This window comes from Saccostrea echinata, unplaced genomic scaffold, assembly GCF_033153115.1.
Source record: "Saccostrea echinata isolate AGI-Se365-2 ecotype Australia unplaced genomic scaffold, CSIRO_AGI_Sech_v1 ptg000085l, whole genome shotgun sequence".
Classification (NCBI taxonomy): Eukaryota; Metazoa; Mollusca; class Bivalvia; order Ostreida; family Ostreidae; genus Saccostrea; species Saccostrea echinata.
The window spans coordinates 546,915-566,426 of record NW_026889834.1 but is presented as its reverse complement, the minus strand read 5'-3'; positions in this window follow the sequence as shown (position 1 = coordinate 566,426).

Genomic DNA, 19,512 nt, shown 5'->3' with positions numbered 1-19,512 from the left:
TGTTTGTTTTATGGTAACACACAAGTTTTCCTCTGTCTTTTTTAAATGTCTTTGGTTGGTATAATCTCATGTTGGCGACCTCTGGTCTGAATTTTTTTTTTTTGGCTGAAAGATTTCCTCCGGTTGATCTGGTCTGTGTTGGGACAGTTCCAGTAACACTTGATAGGCCGTTGTTGTTTTTCCATTTCCTCATATGAGGATGTGTTGGTTCTTTGGTGAAAATGAAAAATGATGGGTGTCTCATAGCTATTGTTAACACAAGCAGGATGGCAATACAAGCAGGCATTTCCTCTGCCTTTTTTAATGTCCTTGGTTGGTATAATCTCATGTTGGAGACTCCTAGGGTTGGGGATGAAGCATTACTTTGTTGTGATAACTGAGACACAGCCAATAGTAGCACCTTTTGATTTACAAAATGTATATCTCTGAAAAAGAAAATCTTCCGTCTGCTCTGTGTTGTGATAATTCCACTAAAAAAAACAGTATAATTAATACATGAATTGAATAAAGCATGATTTCTAAAGCTAAATGTGACCGATAACTTTCAACAGGAATTGAAGACTTCGTTGAAAATCTTCCGTCTGGTCCGTGTTGTGATAATTCCACTAAAAAAAACAGTATAATTAATACATGAATGGAATAAAGCATGATTTCTAAAGATAAATGTAACTGATAAGTTTCAACAGGAACTGAAGAAGACTTCGTTGAGAAGAAAATGGCTTTAAACTTTTAGTCTGCTTTTCGGCATTACTGAAATAAAGACCTGAACAGTCTAGGTAATTAACTTTCTGAATGATTTCCAAAAATTCAGTGCTTTCCGTGTGACTTTCTTGATATGACAGATGATAAGTATTCTTAATATGCAGATAATTAATTAGTCTTTGAATGTGGAATTCATATTCTTCATTTTGTCTGAGCTGCTCTAGCTTATTGTTGATAAACAAATTAGGACATAAGTTTCAACAGGAAATGAAGAAGACTTCGTTGAGAAGATTCTGTCTGGTCTGTGTTGTGATAATTCCACTAAAAAAAACAAACAAACAAAAAAAACAGTATAATTAATACATGAATGGAATAAAGCATGATTTCTAAAGATAAATGTGACTGATAAGTTTCAACAGGAACTGAAGAAGACTTCGTTGAGAAGAAAATGGCTTTAAACTTTTACTCTGCTTTTCAGCATTACTGAAATAAAGAAAGCATTTTGCCTTGGTCATATATTGGAGTTCCAACCTTAAGTGATAACTGAAAATTTTCCTCTGGTTGTGATGAAGCATTATTTTGCTGTGCTAAGTTTGAAGGATTTTCTGTAGGCATTGTTAACACAAGCAGGATGGCAATACAAGCAGGCATTTCCTCTGTCTTTTTGATGTCCTTGGTTGTTATAATCTCATGTTGGAGACTCCTAGGGTGGGGATGAAGCATTACTTTGTTGTGATAACTGAGACACAGCCAATAGTAGCACCTTTGGATTTACAAAATGTATATCTCTGAAAAAAGAAAATCTTCCGTCTGCTCTGTGTTGTGATAATTCCACTAAAAAAAACAGTATAATTAATACATGAATTGAATAAAGCATGATTTCTAAAGCTAAATGTGACTGAAAAGTTTCAACAGGAACTGAAGACTTCGTTGAGAAGATTCCGTCTGGTCTGTGTTGTGATAATTCCACTAAAACTTGATATGCTGTTGTGGTTTTACCATTTCTTGATATGAGGATAAGCCTTAGATATTTTCCTTTTCGACATTTTCTCGTTATTTGGGATAATTGATTTGAGTGTATCGTTGATCTGGTCTGGGTTATTATAGTTCCAGTAAAACTTGGGAATATTGAAGGTGGTTATCCAGTTATCTTCTATTCTGAAAATATTTGGATTCCAAGCTTTAAATCAGGAGAGGGTCAATGTCCCTTCTGATAGATTGCCTCTAATGACCAATGTCTTAAGTCGTAATTAGTTATTGAGCAAACAAAATATGATGAGAAATATTTACCCTTTTCCCTTATTTTTCAGGAATTCGGGTTTGCAGAGCAACAGCAGCAGCAGCAGCACCAGTGATGGGTTGAATGATTAGGACCAGAGTAATAAAATGTAATTATAAATAACATAATCTTGTAGTTAATATTATACTCATTAACAAAGTAGATTTTTTAAAACAAACCAAAATGATAGATTCTGTGTCTAACATGTATCTATACAAGAAGTACACAGTAGGTACAAACGTAAGTCAAACCTATTTTTTTGCACAGGATTTTTTTTTCCCTAAAGGTATATAAAACCAGAGCTGGAAATTTTAGGATCAGTCTTAGTGGGCACTTGGAACTTGATAGAGGTAGAAATATGGCAGAGGAAAATTCCATGAATTCACCTGCAACCTTACCAGAGACACAGGATAGTATTGAAGGAAATGAAAGAAGTTTGATATGTGATATCTTAGATCAAATGACCACTGTAATGGAGATACTTCAACAGACTATTTGTGAGTTTAAAGAAGACATGATTACTGAGATTCGTGTGTTTAGAGGAGTGATAATGAATGAGATTGGTAATCTAGAAAAGAAAATAAAGACTAGTAAGGCTCAAAAGCAGATTCCAGTTAACAACAAGAGGAAACTTCCTATTACTACTACTACAACCCCAGAGGGAGAAGAAACAGCCCCTGAAACTCCAGAAGAAAAAGTAAAATTATGTACAGTTTTAACTTTGAATAAATGGATTTTACCGTGTTATTGTTTTTGTTGGTTTTCAGAAAATAGAGAGAAAAGCTGGCTAGCTGTATCAATGACACATGACGTCACAATGGGTATACTTGAATCGCTGCCAAGTTTTTGTGGGTATTGCCTGTGTATACTGAAGAGTTACAAACGTAGATCAAACGTCTTGTTTAATACTAGATTCAAAGCACTAGCTTGACCCCCCTATCCCCTCCAAGTGTACTAGCTTGACCCACCCATCTCCTCCAGGGTTAAAAATGCACTCAGTTGACCCAGCCATCCAGGATCTGGGGGGACAAAAGTGCACTCAGTTGACCCAGCCATCCAGGATCTGGGGGGACAAAAAGTGCACTCAGTTGACCCGCCCATCCAGACCCGTTATACTACTCACCTCATTGGCATTACACATTTTTACAATCACAATTAATGTTTTTGGAGAAAATGACATTGGAAAAAGTTTCAAGCAAATGCACAAAAGGGCTACTTACAATTATCGTGGGAGTGATTTGATTTTGAAAGCATATACATGTAGTAAAGCAATATTTTAGGAAAAAAGGGCTACATGTAGTTACATTTTGATATGACTGCCTTGAAATACGGAGAATTAGCTCTAAAATTTTGTACATTTTTGTGTTCAGAAAGAATGTATGGAACTTTAGTTATCTGAGCATCATTTTCGATTAGTGTGCTACAGATCAGAAGATAATTTGAGTCTACAGTGTTTCATATGATTAAAAAAATAATTTATACCAATTTATTTGAAAAAAAAATGTCTAAATAGGCCTGCTTTTGACCAAAAAATAAATCAAGAGAGGGTTTTTTGATTGTATTAAATACTAGCTGTATCAGTGATTGATGTGGTTCCGGTGACATAAAACTTAGACGAGCTCACTCCAGAGCCCAGTCTCACTTTTACAAAAGGAATTATTAGTGGAAAAGTGCGACTGAGATCAAGAGTGAGCTCATCTAAGTTTTTATGATTTAAGTAAGTAATAAAGCAATAAAACCAGTTGGCCGGTACACTTTGATAAATGAAATTGAGAATCTAAACAAAACTGTTATTTTGCTTTATTTTATTCACTTTTTATGAACATTTCAGCTGACCTGCATAATTAAAAAAACATTGCATTTCTTTGTCTTTGTGAAACATAAACTGGTTAGAGGTTCCTGTTTAGTTAGAAATGTATATGCAAAATATTTTCAGCTGCTATTGTCATCCGCTTCTAATTAAGCTCCGTCTACACTTATGCAATGTATTTATGTCATGTTCAAATGCAATTGGCAATCCTCGATCGGCTGACTTCGCTACGCTTCATACAAACCTCATGTGATTGGTTGGAGGAATATGCGTCAAAACAATGCTTTTTTCCGCCGGAGCTGCCTTTTAACTCATTTCATATTTCTCACTCCATAAAGTTTACAATAAGGGTTTCTAATCCCAGGCGCGGATCCAGGAATTGAAGTTAGACGGGGCGCCAAAAGTCGGCAGGGGGTTTGGGGGTCGCCTTGATGCCCCCAGTGGATGCTGGGGGCATCAAGGGTTTCCCTGGTGGGGGCCCAGGGGACGAAGCCCCCGGAAGCTCGTGGATTCTAGAGATTTTGTAGGGTAAAAATGAGGTCTAGCGAGTAGACATTTTTACATTTTCTCGACGAAACCTTGATTTACGCTAACTTTGACAATTTTAAAGGGAGGGGGGGGGTGCGCCCCCCTTAAATCCGCCACTGAATCCTGTCTAATTCTTCCTTATATATTGGTTTTAATTTAAATTCAACATTCTGTTAGTAGTGTGTGAAAGCATGAAAGCAGAAACATGATGATGGGCGTGCCACACAGTAAATAAGATTTCAAAGGAATAATAAAAGGAGGAATTTCGGATTGTGCGAGGAAAGAGCCACCCGAGGAGCTCCGAGTGGTTCTAATGAACTTCCCGTGTAAGAGTATATACAACATTTAGAAAAAATAAATTCTACCCGACTCGGTAATTTTAAAATTTAGAATATGATGCCTACCTAAACAAAACCGACTGGTTGAAAACCTCGGTCTGTAAGGTTATCATAAGACATAACATGTGCAAAGTAAAGTTCTTTGGAGGGGTATCATTATGTAAATAGCAATGAGAGTAAATCTAGCTAATCACTTAGTTTACAAGTCTAAAAGAATTTTCCGTAATATTTGTATGCAAGTGCAAATTAAAACTTTCGAACATGCATAACGGTGAGTGGCACCTTACATTTAAATTCAGATAAATATAATAAATAAATGTATATAATATATAACTGTCCAAAGTTTAAAACATACACTGTACCATAAAACATTATTTCAGCGTAATACGGACGTCCATTGACACTGGACAGGCACTTTATAATTCGGAGCACCAGAGACGTGTATTTGTGTCGCTCTAGAAATTTAAATGGACACTCTTGCATATAGAGCGCAAGTAAAAACATTCCGGTTTGGGGGTAAAATAACATAAATCTATAAATGAACGAGGGGTTATCAAAAAAGTTCGTGGACTAGCGCCATAAAATTAAAACCACTTTAATTAGTCCCCCTAGGGTAAACTTAAGGAAAATAACATTTAGTGCATGATAACAAGTCTGTTAACATCTGGGGAATTTCAAAATTAACAAATGTTCTAAAATCAAAACGTATTGAATTATTGTAGATATACTTAACAAACATGTATTAGTTTGCATACATGTAAGTTTTAAAGGTATAAAGGGAATTGTTTGAGGTAACATCAGTTGTGATGAAGTTTCATCACGTTTGTCCAAGCTACCTCGAAGAAAATATTTGCCTATTTACCTTTTTTTGTTTCGTTTTTAGACTATGGCAAATGTTTGCAACTGATTCCAACTTTTCCAAAAAAAAAAAAAAAAAAAAAAAAAAAATGACACAATGTACACAAAGTAAAAATCCTTTAAAGTTTCAGAATGATTGTCTGAGCAGTTACTGAGAAAACCGAAATTAACGAATTTTCATTTTTTTTCTGGTTCCATGGTAACAGTTGGGTAATTTGAAAATTTTAAATGCCTACTGCACAGCTACAGTCACTGCATGATTATGATTTCTTTAAAGTTTCCTGACGATTGTCAATGAAAGGAATCAGTGAGAACATTTCTGGACAAAATTCTTCACTTTTTGAAGGTTTCCATGACAACGGTAGTCATTTTAAACTGAAAGTGTTCACTGCACAATACAATAACAATATGTCCCACTAAGTTCGTTGGTGACATATACTGAAAGGAAAAAGAAACGTAGGGTTAACTTTTAAAGAGAATTAATGCTGATTTTTCAAAAGTATTTTCCAGTATTGCTATCTAACATTAAACCTCATATTTAATTAACATCCTACATGTTCAAAATATCATTTGATTTTGACTGATAATTGATGAGTTATTGAATTTCTTATGACGGTACCCCCCCCCCCTTAAAATGAAAATAAAAAATTCTCATTATCTACCTTGCGTATCTCTCAAAGACTTGATTTTCCTCTACATGGAGTTCATCAATGCATTTATCTTTCTCATAGGGATATTAATAAGCCCTTGTGACAGGACAGCCACTTAGTTCGACGAGAGTAGCAGGATATCCCTACGTTTTCAAACCCTATGTCATAATACCGTCCAGTTAGTCCCCCAGATTTTCGAATGGAGAAAGAGATAGGATTTAAGAAAGCCAGTTGATCTGGTAAATGTGAATGTTTGCAAGAATGTCTTGACAAACTCTGGCTTCATTTTCCCGGAGGTAAACATGCTCAAATATTAGGCATACGACGAACACTTGCGCAAGTGAGAGTAATACTGACGTAAATTAGATTAGCTCATGGACCAAAATAGGGCAGTCAGTTTCTCGATTAATGTTCTGTCTCAGCAATTAAAGTTCAGATTTTGCGCTTTTCACACGCTTTTTAATGTCTATCTCTAAAACGTTTCATGGGACATGGTCAGAAATGTTACATCACTTTTTGGTATCCATCGGCAGACATTTTCTAAACTTTCATATTTTTTTTTACGTATTTTGGACTCTTTCCTTTATTTATGAAAAAGGAACTTTTACGACACGTTGAAGGCTGTGAAATTGATTTGCAGAAGAAACGTACTAGATCAAATCTACTGAGAAGCTCCTCGGGCTTCACAGGATTTGATATTGTGACCAACTCATTTCCCAGTGATCTTTTTAACATTGCTGTTTATTTCTTAATTAACATTTAGCAATCAAAACTAGGCTTTGGAACAATGCATTTTTTTATCAACCACATGAAAGTCACTGCTATGGATGATTGGAATTATTTACAATTTTCATTGGAAAAGATTATTCAAGGGTCGACTTAATGTTTTCTTCACAAGTCAACAGGGTCAATTTCTATAACATATATTTTTTTTAACTTTGCATTTTTCCTCTAAGTTTTGCAAAATGACAGAGGTTCTAATCCTGCGGCTTTTATCGCACCTTTCAACGTGAAAAATAAACCCGGAGCATTTTGCAACAGGGCTTAAAAATAGTTAACATATACTAGCTTAGGCGGACCCTTTTTCTAACGTCTTTGAACATTGTTTAAACTTTTATATAATAATATAATGATGTCTAGAAATACTTTTTACATATGAAAATTATATATATATATATATATATATATATATATATATATATATATATATATATATATATATATATATATATATATATATATATATATATATATATATATAATCTCTCACTCAGTAGAAGAGAAACCAATGACCCTGTTGCTGCACATTTTTACTCAGAATTTCACACATTAAAAGATTACAGTATTATAGGTATTGAAAACTGTACAATAATGACATTTATCGGAAATATAGAGAGAATCTATGGAAGAAAAAATTAAATACTTAGATACCATTTGGTATAAACAAAAGGGAGCACTATTGCCCCTAAACCATTATATGAACAGTTTTGCGTGTGAACATTGTATATATAAATATGTTTATGTTCCTTAGTTCTCCTGTCAAACGACTGAGCTTGTTTTTTTTAAAAGCAGGCAAAAACAAATAACATCATGTAGAAGTGAAATATGTCATTTATTAAAGTAAATGACGAAAGAAGTAAAACACAGTTAACAAAGTGGGGGGTCAGAAAAAGGGGACTCAAACATCTTAGTCAAAATACTGCACAATCTGACCCCCAGCACCATAATGACATTGTAACATGATGTACATAGGAAAAAAGGGGGGTCAACCAGACTAGAATAAGAATTCAAACCCTGTAATCTTTCACAAGGTACAGTATACATGTATTTCAAGTTGACCCCCTTATAAACATCATAAGATTCAAAAAACATATACAAAATGCCCTAAACTGTTGCCTGCCATCAAAAAAGGTGGGTAAAACAAAATAACAAACAAACGGGTAAAACGAAATAACAAAAATGTCAACCTAAAAGAAATAACAAGCATTGGTGACAGATGGGGTGGCTGGTGGGTTCGAAAAATTCAGCAGTTCAATAAACGTTAATATTTATTTATATGGAATAATTTATTTTACATTATTTAGAGTCCAAATATATGTATCATTTGATTACTTTTGCAACTCTCGCAATTTTTTCAGATGTTTTTCGCGCAATTTTGATTCCTGACGTTGTCTTTCTATTGTATGTACATTGTGACGTCATAAAACGTTGTTCAACATTAGTTGCTATGCATTTAAATAAACACGACTGATGAAGGCCGGTAACACGGTTGAAATATTTCAAAAAGTGTTTTAAAGTGTTTTATTATATATATATATATATATATATATATATATATATATATATATAGAAAGCACAAAGAAATTCACTTTTATAAGGATACCCACTTCCGCCCCAGCCCGGGGTTGAACTCTCGACCTACGGAATCTGTCTCCTAGCAGTACAGGAACAGCGCGCTAGACCGCTCGGCCATCTAGGCAAGTTAAAAAACTTGCTTTCGATGCCGATGGAATTCTCGCGGCGCTGTCCTACGCTACACGGTCATTGAGAATGGAAGTGAGATACAGTTATTTGGACATTAGTTTTATTAGAGGATCGTTACCAATACACGTTGTAATGAAATTAATTTTTATTTATAAATAAAAATTAATTTCATTACAAAATATAAATAATTAATATTAATTAATAATTAAAACATTTATAAATAAAAATTAATTTCATTACAACGTGTATTGGTAACGATCCTCTAATAAAACTAATGTCCAAATAACTGTATCTCACTTCCATTCTCAATGACCGTGTAGCGTAGGACAGCGCCGCGAGAATTCCATCGGCATCGAAAGCAAGTTTTTTAACTTGCCTAGATGGTCGAGCGGTCTAGCGCGCTGTTCCTGTACTGCTAGGAGACAGATTCCGTAGGTCGAGAGTTCAACCCCGGGCTGGGGCGGAAGTGGGTATCCTTATAAAAGTGAATTTCTTTGTGCTTTCTGTATTAATATTTCTTCACTTAGTGCAGTTATGTTAGTTTAAGAGTTGTTGTAAAATGTGCTTTATATATATATATATATATATATATATATATATATATATATATATATATATATATATATATATATATATATATATATATATATATATATAATTTCAAAGTTTACTATGTTGGTTAAGGTAAGGTTTATTAACTTCAAGTAAATATTGCAGGTACTCCTGAAGAAAAAAGCTTAATTCTTGGAACATGGAATCGAACAGCTTTGGTCGCCACTCATAACATACCCAAAGAAGACAGTGATTCTTTTATCTCTCATGTTACCTATCTTTCCCCTTCAAGTCTTGAGATCTTTTGCATTGTGTCTGATCCTATAAAACAAACGGTTTTTGCTGCTATTGAAGACTGTATTTACAAATTCCCAAACTTCACCATTTCGCCGAATGGATCACGCCCCTTTTCGTTAGTCTTCAAAGGGAGGCCTCTAGCTTATGCTCAAATTGCGTATGACTACACTTCAAATAATTTATATTGGTGTGATTTTCTTCATAACTGGATTGCCATGAAACCAGCATACAGTGACAATGATAAGATATATAAAGTTGTTGTTCATAAGGATTTGTACCATCCGGAGGGTTTAGCACTAGATCCTGAGGAAGGGTGAGGATATACATTAAATGATCCCTTATTAGGTCAACATGTTAAATGAAGACCGGAGACCGACGACCTTGGTCAAATCATCGAAAAGGCCAGGTTAAGGGACCTCATTTACCATGTTAACTTCAAAAAGGGTATTCTAGATCACCAAGTTTTCGCAACACCTTATTTCGTAAGAAAGTCAAATGGTGTTTACTACTACTAGAATTTTTCAGGAATTCTGGCAACTGTTCATAATATAATCCTTAATAATAAAAATATACGCGAGAATGAAATTTCTCCACGTAGACACTCTCGTGTATTTATGCAAGAATGAATTTCTTGCGAATAAAAAGTGATTTACAGTTTCAGATGTTTAATTAAAACTTTAATGGGATAGAATGATTTTTTATGCTGTAATATTTTTGATAACTACTTTCATTTTCTCAATTTGTTTAAAATAAAACTCACATATTAATTAAAAATTCACCAAATAGGTCATTTATATATTGCAAACCGATATTCCTCAATCAAAATATTAAGCATTCCAAAACAAAGTTGTTTCTACTGAAGCCAGTAAATCGTGTAAGTTTTTGCACCGCTGACTTATTTAAAACAGTGTTATATCACTCGTTTATATTCAGAGTTACGAAAGAAAACATTTAATATAATTTACTGGAAAAAGATTCAAGCTTATTTTCTAAAACGGAATTTTCTAATTTGTACTGAATAAACAAAAACAATCCATCGTATTCTTTATCAATTTAATTATATATATTAACAGATAACGTGCATCTCTATTAACGATATATGTACAGTATACAAAAGTTTAATTTAATATTGAGATTGGTTATTAGATCTTATCGTGGGTCCGGTAATCGGATGCTTAGTTTCGGTTTAAGTTTCAAGGATTTTTTATATATATACCATTTCTGTTTTCTCGGATTTTACATTATATTAGCAAATCAAATTCGAATATTTTCCATAAAGGTATTATAAAATATGATAAAGTAGAGTCAATCCATCAATACAATTTGAACATATATGCATTATAGGTCAGCTAACTGCATACAATGTATGGTAAAATAATATTAGTTACAGAATATTTAAAACCAGTCAATCTTTGCAGTCAATTGCACTTTTTTGAAATACAATATATACATATCAGTTTAAAGTTTTAACACGTCCGTAAACGTTTTACTAGCTTACCTGAGCCGAAGGCAAAAGTGAGCTTTTCTGATCAAAGAGTGTCCTGCGTCCGCCTTTAAAGTTTAACATTTTCGACTTCTTCTCAAGAATCCCTGGGCCAATTCCAACCAAACTCACCATAAATCATCCTTTAGGTGAAGGGGATTTAACTTTGTTCATAGAAAGTGCCACACCTTCTTTCACGAGGAGATAATTAAGAATTCGTGAAAATTTGGTTTCTGGCAAATGAAAATATCGGCGAATTTTTTAGACAGAAAATACATTCTTTACAAGGATGGGCGATTCTTTTTAGGCCTTTACTATTATCGGACAAATGTAATGTGGATGATAACTACATGTTGAGGACGTTTATATTTTTTATTTTTTATTTAGATTTGTCACGCAATGTGGAAGTCACGTGATTTTAGCAAATATACCTGCAGTATTTAGGTCATATCTATAAATTCCAATATTGCAAGGGCATAACCAAGTTAAAATCTAAGTTTAATTTATTATTATTTTCAACAATCTTCGTAGTTTGTGAAAAGTGCTGCGAACCTATATAGATTCTACTATATAATTGCTAAAATTACATTTGTCAGACCGTATGTTGAATATTTTGCTGGTCAAGTACATTAAATGTAGATATAATTAATTCATTTGCAAGATTTCATCAGGTTCGCAGCACTTTTCAAATATCTTCATACCTCTTGAGTTTATGTGTAAAAGCTTGTCGTAATTCATTGAGGGTATGCCCTTGTAATATATCGATTTATTACGACCCTTCTATTACATTTCAATGAATCTGTATACAAATGTACGGCAGTTTCACTTGTCTTGGGAATGTACGGGAATTATATGAATAAAATCATAAAACAGACATCGCATCCAAGTTAATGGCCTTTTATATAATCTGCAAATAATATTTTATTTAATTACAAAACACATTTTTCATTGTATAAGATATAACTTGATCCGCCTCTCACTGCATGCAAATTGCGTCAAATTTTACGATATGACGTCACATAGACAAGTGCATTGCGATCAGTGAATTGTTTATATATTGCTGTGTGGGATTTAACCAACGACAAAAATACATGCAATAGTAAGTATTGATGTAGTTTAAAGCTATCCAACAGTTTAAAATAGCGTATCATATCATTTTGTGGTAATTTGCACAGACACTTGGGGTATGGAACCCCCCCCCCCTTTCCATTTTTTTTTTCTTTTTAAATCTGGGGTCGAGTCACCTTTTTCCTACTTTTGTATTCTAATATGCACTGTATGTTATCAATAATGTAACTCTTTTGTCTCTATAAGCTGTTTTTAAATATATCGTTTTCGACTGATACATAAAAAGAGAGAAGGCTTGCAACTTCTTTTCTCATCGTCTGCCTCACCTCGCTTAAACTTCGCATGATTATTTATCGAAAAAAAAAGAAAACATGGAATATGCATACATCAATAAATTTGTTATACATTCTTCTTCCTTTTCATATTTTCATTTAATTTTTATTTGTCCCCGATTTGCAAATATTTCGATTAAATCACCAGCATCTAGGGTAAATTTTGTTGATGTGCACCAAATACACAAGATGGGGTCGAAGTTTCAACAGGAATATAAAAGAAACTAGATGAGATCTCGTTGCGAGCAACGAGTAGGTCTTCCGTCCGATTTTTCGATAAGATGAGATATTATTTTGACTATATTCTTTGTCAAAAGATAATAATATATAGACTTCCCTAATTAGATTTGATTCTTTTGATTTATATAACATTATCAAAGAGCTATAGATGACATGCTTTTGGCCCCTCTGAGCCCCTAGTTTAAAGGGTCAGACCCTTTTTTTTCTTGATATCAATTGAAAGGTCTTGAGATTTTGAAAACGTTTTGTTCAAGAAATATTCAGAGATTTCTTTCGTTGTGGAGATATGCTGAATGGAAATATTTAGGTGCCATCCCTCAAAGTCCTTAATGGGGCCGTTTGACAAAAATGTAAAAGGGTGCATATTGTTTAGAACATTATTCTGACCATCTTTTGTTTAGTATTCCTTATCAAAATATTCCCCCTTTTCGAGATATAAAGCGTCAAAGATTTAGCATTCTGGCCCCTTGTGACCCCTTATAACGTAACGCATGATCAGTATCTTATCATATATTGTTGTAAATCGTTAAGATAAGCATCTTTGCTTCAGTAATGTATTACAAATTATTGATCGTTAAAGAGTTAAAGATGAAAGACTTTTGGCCCCTCTGAGCCCCTAATTTGAGGAGTCAGCCCCTTTTTCTTGATATCAAATGAAAGGTCTTGTGATTTTGAAGACTTTTTGTTCAACAACTATTCAGAAATTTATTTTCGTTTTCGAGATATGCTGAATTGAAATATATAGGGGCCAGCCCTTCAAGTCCTTAAGGGGGCCGTTTTGCAAAAATTGAAAGGTTGCATATTGTTAAAAACATTATTCTGAACATCTTTTGTTCAATATTGCTTTTCAAAATATTCCCCCTTTTTGAGATATAAAGCGTCAAAGATCTAGCATTCTGGCCCCTTTTGGCCCCTTATTACGTAACATATGATCAAAATTGTAAAACATGTAGTTGCAAATTGTTGAGATGAACATTTTTGCTTCAGTAATTTATAACAAAATATTGATCGTTCAAAAGTTATACATGACATGCCCCCCTGAGCCCCTAATTTGAAGGATCAGCCCTTTTTTCTTGATATCAAATGAAAGGTCTTGTGATTTTGAACATTTTTTGTTCATCAACTATTCAGAAATCTATTTTCGTTTTTTAGAAATGCTGAATTGAAATATTTAGGGGCCAGGCCTTCAAGTCCTAAATGGGGCCGTTTTCCAAAAATTGAAAGGTTGCATATTGTTTAAAACATTATTCTGAACTTCTTTTGTTCAATATTGCTTTTCAAAATATTCCCCCGTTTTGAGATATAAAGCGTCAAAGATTTATCATTCTGGCCCCTTTTGGCCCCTTATTACGTAACATATGATCAAAATTGTAAAACATATAGTTGCAAATCGATAAGATAAACATTTTTGCTTCAGTAGTTTATAACAAAATATTGATCGTTCAAAAGTTATACATGAAATACTTTTGGCCCCTCTGAGCCCCTAATTTAAGGGATCAGCCCTTTTTTCTTGATATCAATTGAAAGCTGTTGTGATTTTGAAGATTTTTTGTTCAGAAACTATTCAGAAATCTATTTTCGTTTTCGAGATATGCTGAATTGAAATATTTAGGGGCCAGGCCTTCAAGTCCTTACTGGGGCCGTTTTGCAAAAATTGAAAGGTTGCATATTGTTAAAAACATTATTCTGAACTTCTTTTGTTCAATATTGCTTTTCAAAATATTCCCCCTTTTTGAGATATAAAGCATCAAAGATTTAGCATTCTGGCCCCTTTTGGCCCCTTATTACGTAACATATGATCAAAATTTTAAACCATATAGTTGCAAATCGATAAGATAAACAATTTTGCTTCAGTAATTTATAACAAAATATTGATCGTTCAAGAGTTATACATAACAGACTTTTGGCCCCTCTGACCCCCTAATTTGAGGGATCAGCCCTTTTTTCTTGATACCAAATGAAAGATCTTATCATTTTACACATCTTTTGTAATACATGTTTTAACAAAATATTTACAGGTAAAAAAGATATAAAAGAAAACATGTCAAATTTGGCGAGATGTTTGTGAGCCTATTTTTCGAGTCCAGGCGAGCTTCAACGCCATTTGAGCTGGAAAGATATAGATGCCCAATTGCACATCTACAATCTTTCCTCTATCTTCACTGAAAATCTTAACTCAATAGCTTTAGTCGTTTAGGAGGATTTTCCAGGACAAGCCGACCCTCTGAAAATCAGAAAATCGTCAATATCTCACGACCGGAAGTGACGTCATCAAAAAACAAAAAAACCTATCAAGATCAATTGAATATCTTTTACATCTGAAAGTTGGTGTAAATCGGCCCAGCCGTTTCTGAGAAATCGCGTGCACAAAATCGGTTGGAAGAAAAATAATACATGTAATAACTAGATGAGATCTCGTTGCGAGCAACGAGTAGGTCTTCCGTCCGATTTTTCGATGAGATGAGATGTGATTTTGATTAAGTTTTTGTTAAAAGATAATGATATAAAGATTTCCCTCCTTAGATTTCATTCTTTTTATTTATATAACATAAACTTGAACATCTTTCCTTCAATATTGCTTTTCAAATTGTTTCCCTATTTAGATATATGAAGCGTAAGAGATTTAACATTCTGGCCATTTTTGGCCCCTAATTACGCAATAGAGAATCAAAATTTTACAACATATTGTTGCATATTGTTACGTAAAGCATTTTAGCTTCAGTAATTTATAACAAATTCTTGATCATTGAAGAATTACATTTTGTCGTTTGGCCCATCTAAGCCCCTAATTTGAAGGGTCAGCCCCTTTTTCTTGATATCAAATGAAAAGACTTGTGATTTTAAACATTTTTTGTTCAACAACTATTCAAAAGTTTCTTCTCGTTTTCGAGATATGTCGAATAGAAAAACTTAGGGGCCAGCCCTTCAAGCCCTTAATGGGTCCGTTTTGCAAAAATTGAAAGAATGAATATTGTTCAGAACATTATTCTGAAAATATTTTGTTCAAAATTGCTTATAAAAATATCTCCCCTTGTTAAGATGTAAAGAGTCAAATGTATAGCATTCTTGCCCCTTTTGGTCCCTTAATACGCAACATATGATCTTAATTTTATAATATATAGCTGCAAATCGTTAAGATAAGCATTTTTACTTCAGTACTTGATAACAAAATATTGATCGATCAAGAGTTATACATAAAAAACTTTGGGCCCCTCTGAGCCCCTAATTTGAGGGATCAGCCCTTTTTTCTTGATATCAAATGAAAATCTTATGATTTTGAAGACTTTTTGTTCAACAATTATTCAGAAATTTATTTTCGTTTTCGAGATATGCTGAATTGAAATATTTAGGGGCCAGCCCTTCAAGTCCTGAATGGGGCCGTTCTGCAAAAAATGAAAGATTGGATATTGTTTAGAACATTTTTTTGAACAATTTTTGTTCAATGTTGCTTTTCAAAATATTTCCCTTTTTGAAATATGAAGTGCCAAATACATAGCCTTCTGGCCCCTTTTTGTCCCTTATTACATAACATATGATCAAAATTTTAAAACATATAGTTGCAAATCGTTAAGATGAGCATTTTTGCTTCAGTAATTGATAACAAAATATTGATCGATCAAGAGTTATACATAAAAGACTTTTGGCCCCTCTAAGCCCCTAATTTGAGGGACCAGCCCCTTTTTCTTGATGTAAAATGAAAGGTTTTGTGATTTTGAAGACTTTTTGTTCAACAACTATTTAGAAATTTATTTTCGTTTTCGAGATATGCTGAATTGAAATATTTAGGGGCCAGCCCTTCAAGTCCTTAATGGGTCTGTTTTGCAAAAATTTGAAAGGTTGCATATTGTTTAGAACATTATTCTGAACATTTTTTGTTCACTATTGCTTATCAAATTATTCCCCCTTTTTGAGATATAAGGCATCGAAGATTTAGCATTCCGGCCCATTTTGGTCCCTTATTACGTAACATATGATCAAAATTTTAAAACACATAGTTGCAAATCTTTAAGATAAACATTTTTGCTTCAGTAATTAATAACAAAATATTGATCGTTCAAGAGTTATACTTGAAAGAGTTTTGGCCCCACTGAGCCCCTAATTTGAGGGACCAGCCCTTTTTTCTTCATATCAAATGAAAGGTCTTGTCATTTTGAAGATTTTTTGTTCAACAACTATTCAGAAATTTATTTTCGTTTTCGAGACATGCTGAATTGAAATATTTAGGGCCAGCCCCTCAAGTCCTTAATGGGGCAGTTTTGCAAAAATTGAAAGGTTGCATATAGTTTAAACCAATATTCTGACCATCTTTTGTTCTGTATTGCTTATCAAAATATTCTCTCTTTTCGAGATAGAAAGCGTCAAAGATTTAGCATTCTGGCCCCTTATTACGTAATATATGATAAAAATTTTAAACCATATAGTTGCAAATCGTTAAGATGAACACTTTTGCTTCAGTAATTTATAACAAAATTTTGATTGTTCAAAAGTTATATATGAAAGACTTTTCGCACCTCTGAGCCCCTTATTTGAGGGATCAGCCCCTTTTTCTTGATATCAAATGAAACGTCTTGTCTTTTTGTGCATCTTTTGTAATATATGTTTTAACAAAATATTTACAGGTAAAAAGATATAAAAGAAAACGTGTCAAATTTTGCGAGATGCTTGTGAGCCTATTTTTGGAGCCCAGGCGAGCTTCAGCGCCTTTTGAGCTGGAAACATATAGATGCAAAATGGCACCTCTACAATCTTTCCTCTATCTTCACTGAAAATCTTATCCCTTTATCTCTATTCATTTAGGAGAACACCCCAGGACAAGCCGACCCTCTGAAAATTAGAAAGTCGTCCATATCTCACGACCGGAAGTGACGTCATCAAAAACAAAAAAACCTATCAAGATCAGTTGATTATCTTTCACATCTTAAAGTTTGATGTAAATCGGCCAAGCCGTTTCTGAGAAATCGCGTGCACAAAATCGGTTGGAAGAAAAATAATAATAATAATAATAATAATAACTAGATACTCGTTGCGAGCAACGAGAGGTCTTCCGTCCGAATAACCATCCTCAACTGTGATATTCTTTGCACGTAAAATAACATTTATATCTCCTCGTTGTAAAGACACCTAAAAATTTAACATGGGTCTTTAAAAAGATTTTTTATTTATAAAAAAAAAAATATATAAAAAGAGCACAGAATTCACAAAGAGAAAAAAAAAGTTCAACATCATTGATAAAGATGAAAACGTAAATTTAAGCAAAAAATTCAGATATAGTCGGGATTAATCCAAGAGATCGGCTGCCCGAAAAGAGCCAGGTATGCATAAAATGACCCTGTAGATATACCAATTTATTGACTAACACTCTATGTTTCATTTTAAACATCAAGATAAAATAGAGACTTAGTGCTTTCATTTCCTATTAGAAATTTTCTCCTTAAAGCCAAAATCGTGGAAAACAGGCTTCATGGAATTGCAATGTTCTTGAATTTTAAAGTAAACAAGTATATTTGAGTACTTTCACAGAAGAGAAATAATATGAGGCACCCTCTGATCTAAAAAATAAAACAGGTTTTGTAATCCACGGAAATAGTTCTATCATTTAATAGTTGCATATTTCAGATCAGAGGTTACGCTCTATATTAAATATCGAAAAATAGCTTTAAAAATTGACTGTTTTGTAGAATTTTTCAGGATACGAGGAAAATGGCGCATTTCATGACGTCATAATGCATTGGCTAGCCAGAAAATTACGTCATTTTTTATAGATACGCAGTCGTCAAAGGTACAAGCAGTTTCAGTTTTTCTGAAATTCACAGGGCCAAAAGAGGCCCTTAGTGAACCTTGTTCTTTAATATTGAAACCACTACACTAGCGCAATGTACCAGCTATCATCGATGTTTACCATTCGCTCATTCCCTGAAGTAAAGAGTGTCAGGCAGATTAATTTTTTTTCTTATAGTGCGGAATTATAGGATGAAAACCAGCCAGCTAAATTTTGTGCAGGTACTAGTAGATTTACATCGGACTTTGTTACATGAGTTTAAAAAATAACGGTTAGCAGGGAAAATAATCTGTTACTGATAAAAAAAAACTATTGTATTTATTTCCTTTATTCTTTATGCATTCAACTTTCTATTCTATGCAATTCCAAATACAGACATGTCCGTGTAATCTTTTCTGTACTTCTACACTACTGCATCAGACCATTTGTGAAAGGCGAGTCAAGATAATTACTTCGCGCCAAACGTTACGAGTAAATCTTCGCAACTTTTCTTTGGAATGTGTCTTCAATTGAAAAAGTGTACGTGATAGCTTCAATGAAATTAAAAAAAAAAATATGTTGCTATAGCCTGATTTTCTAGCCTAAGAATATACATTTATTAAGCTGTACATGTAACATGCCGTATACGGACAAGTAACATAAATGCAGCGCTAAGTTTTCTTACACATTTTTTATTCCTCTTTCCCCCCAAAGTGGATTATTCCAATTAGTAACACATTAATGAAAAGACTGGAATGTTTCGCAACGAAACACGTCTCGCCATATGACGCTCAAGGAATCTGATACCTATTATGTTCAGTAACTTGCATCTATAAAGGAATATTGTCCTACTAAAATCAAAGAAAAATATCATTGAAGTTTATTTTTCTCTCATTTGAAATTGCTATATGTTATTCAATCAACATGAGAAAGAAACAAATTCTACTTTCAAAATACAATTCGGCAACTCTCCAATTTATGATACAATTGCATAGGTATCTAGCTACATATACATTTGTACTAACATGTTTTCCTCGTTTTGTCATATCACAATTGCATCTATGCACATTAATTAGTGCAAAATTCAACTGCAAACTCTTTATGAGGGAGTAAAAAGACACACTGATATTGTG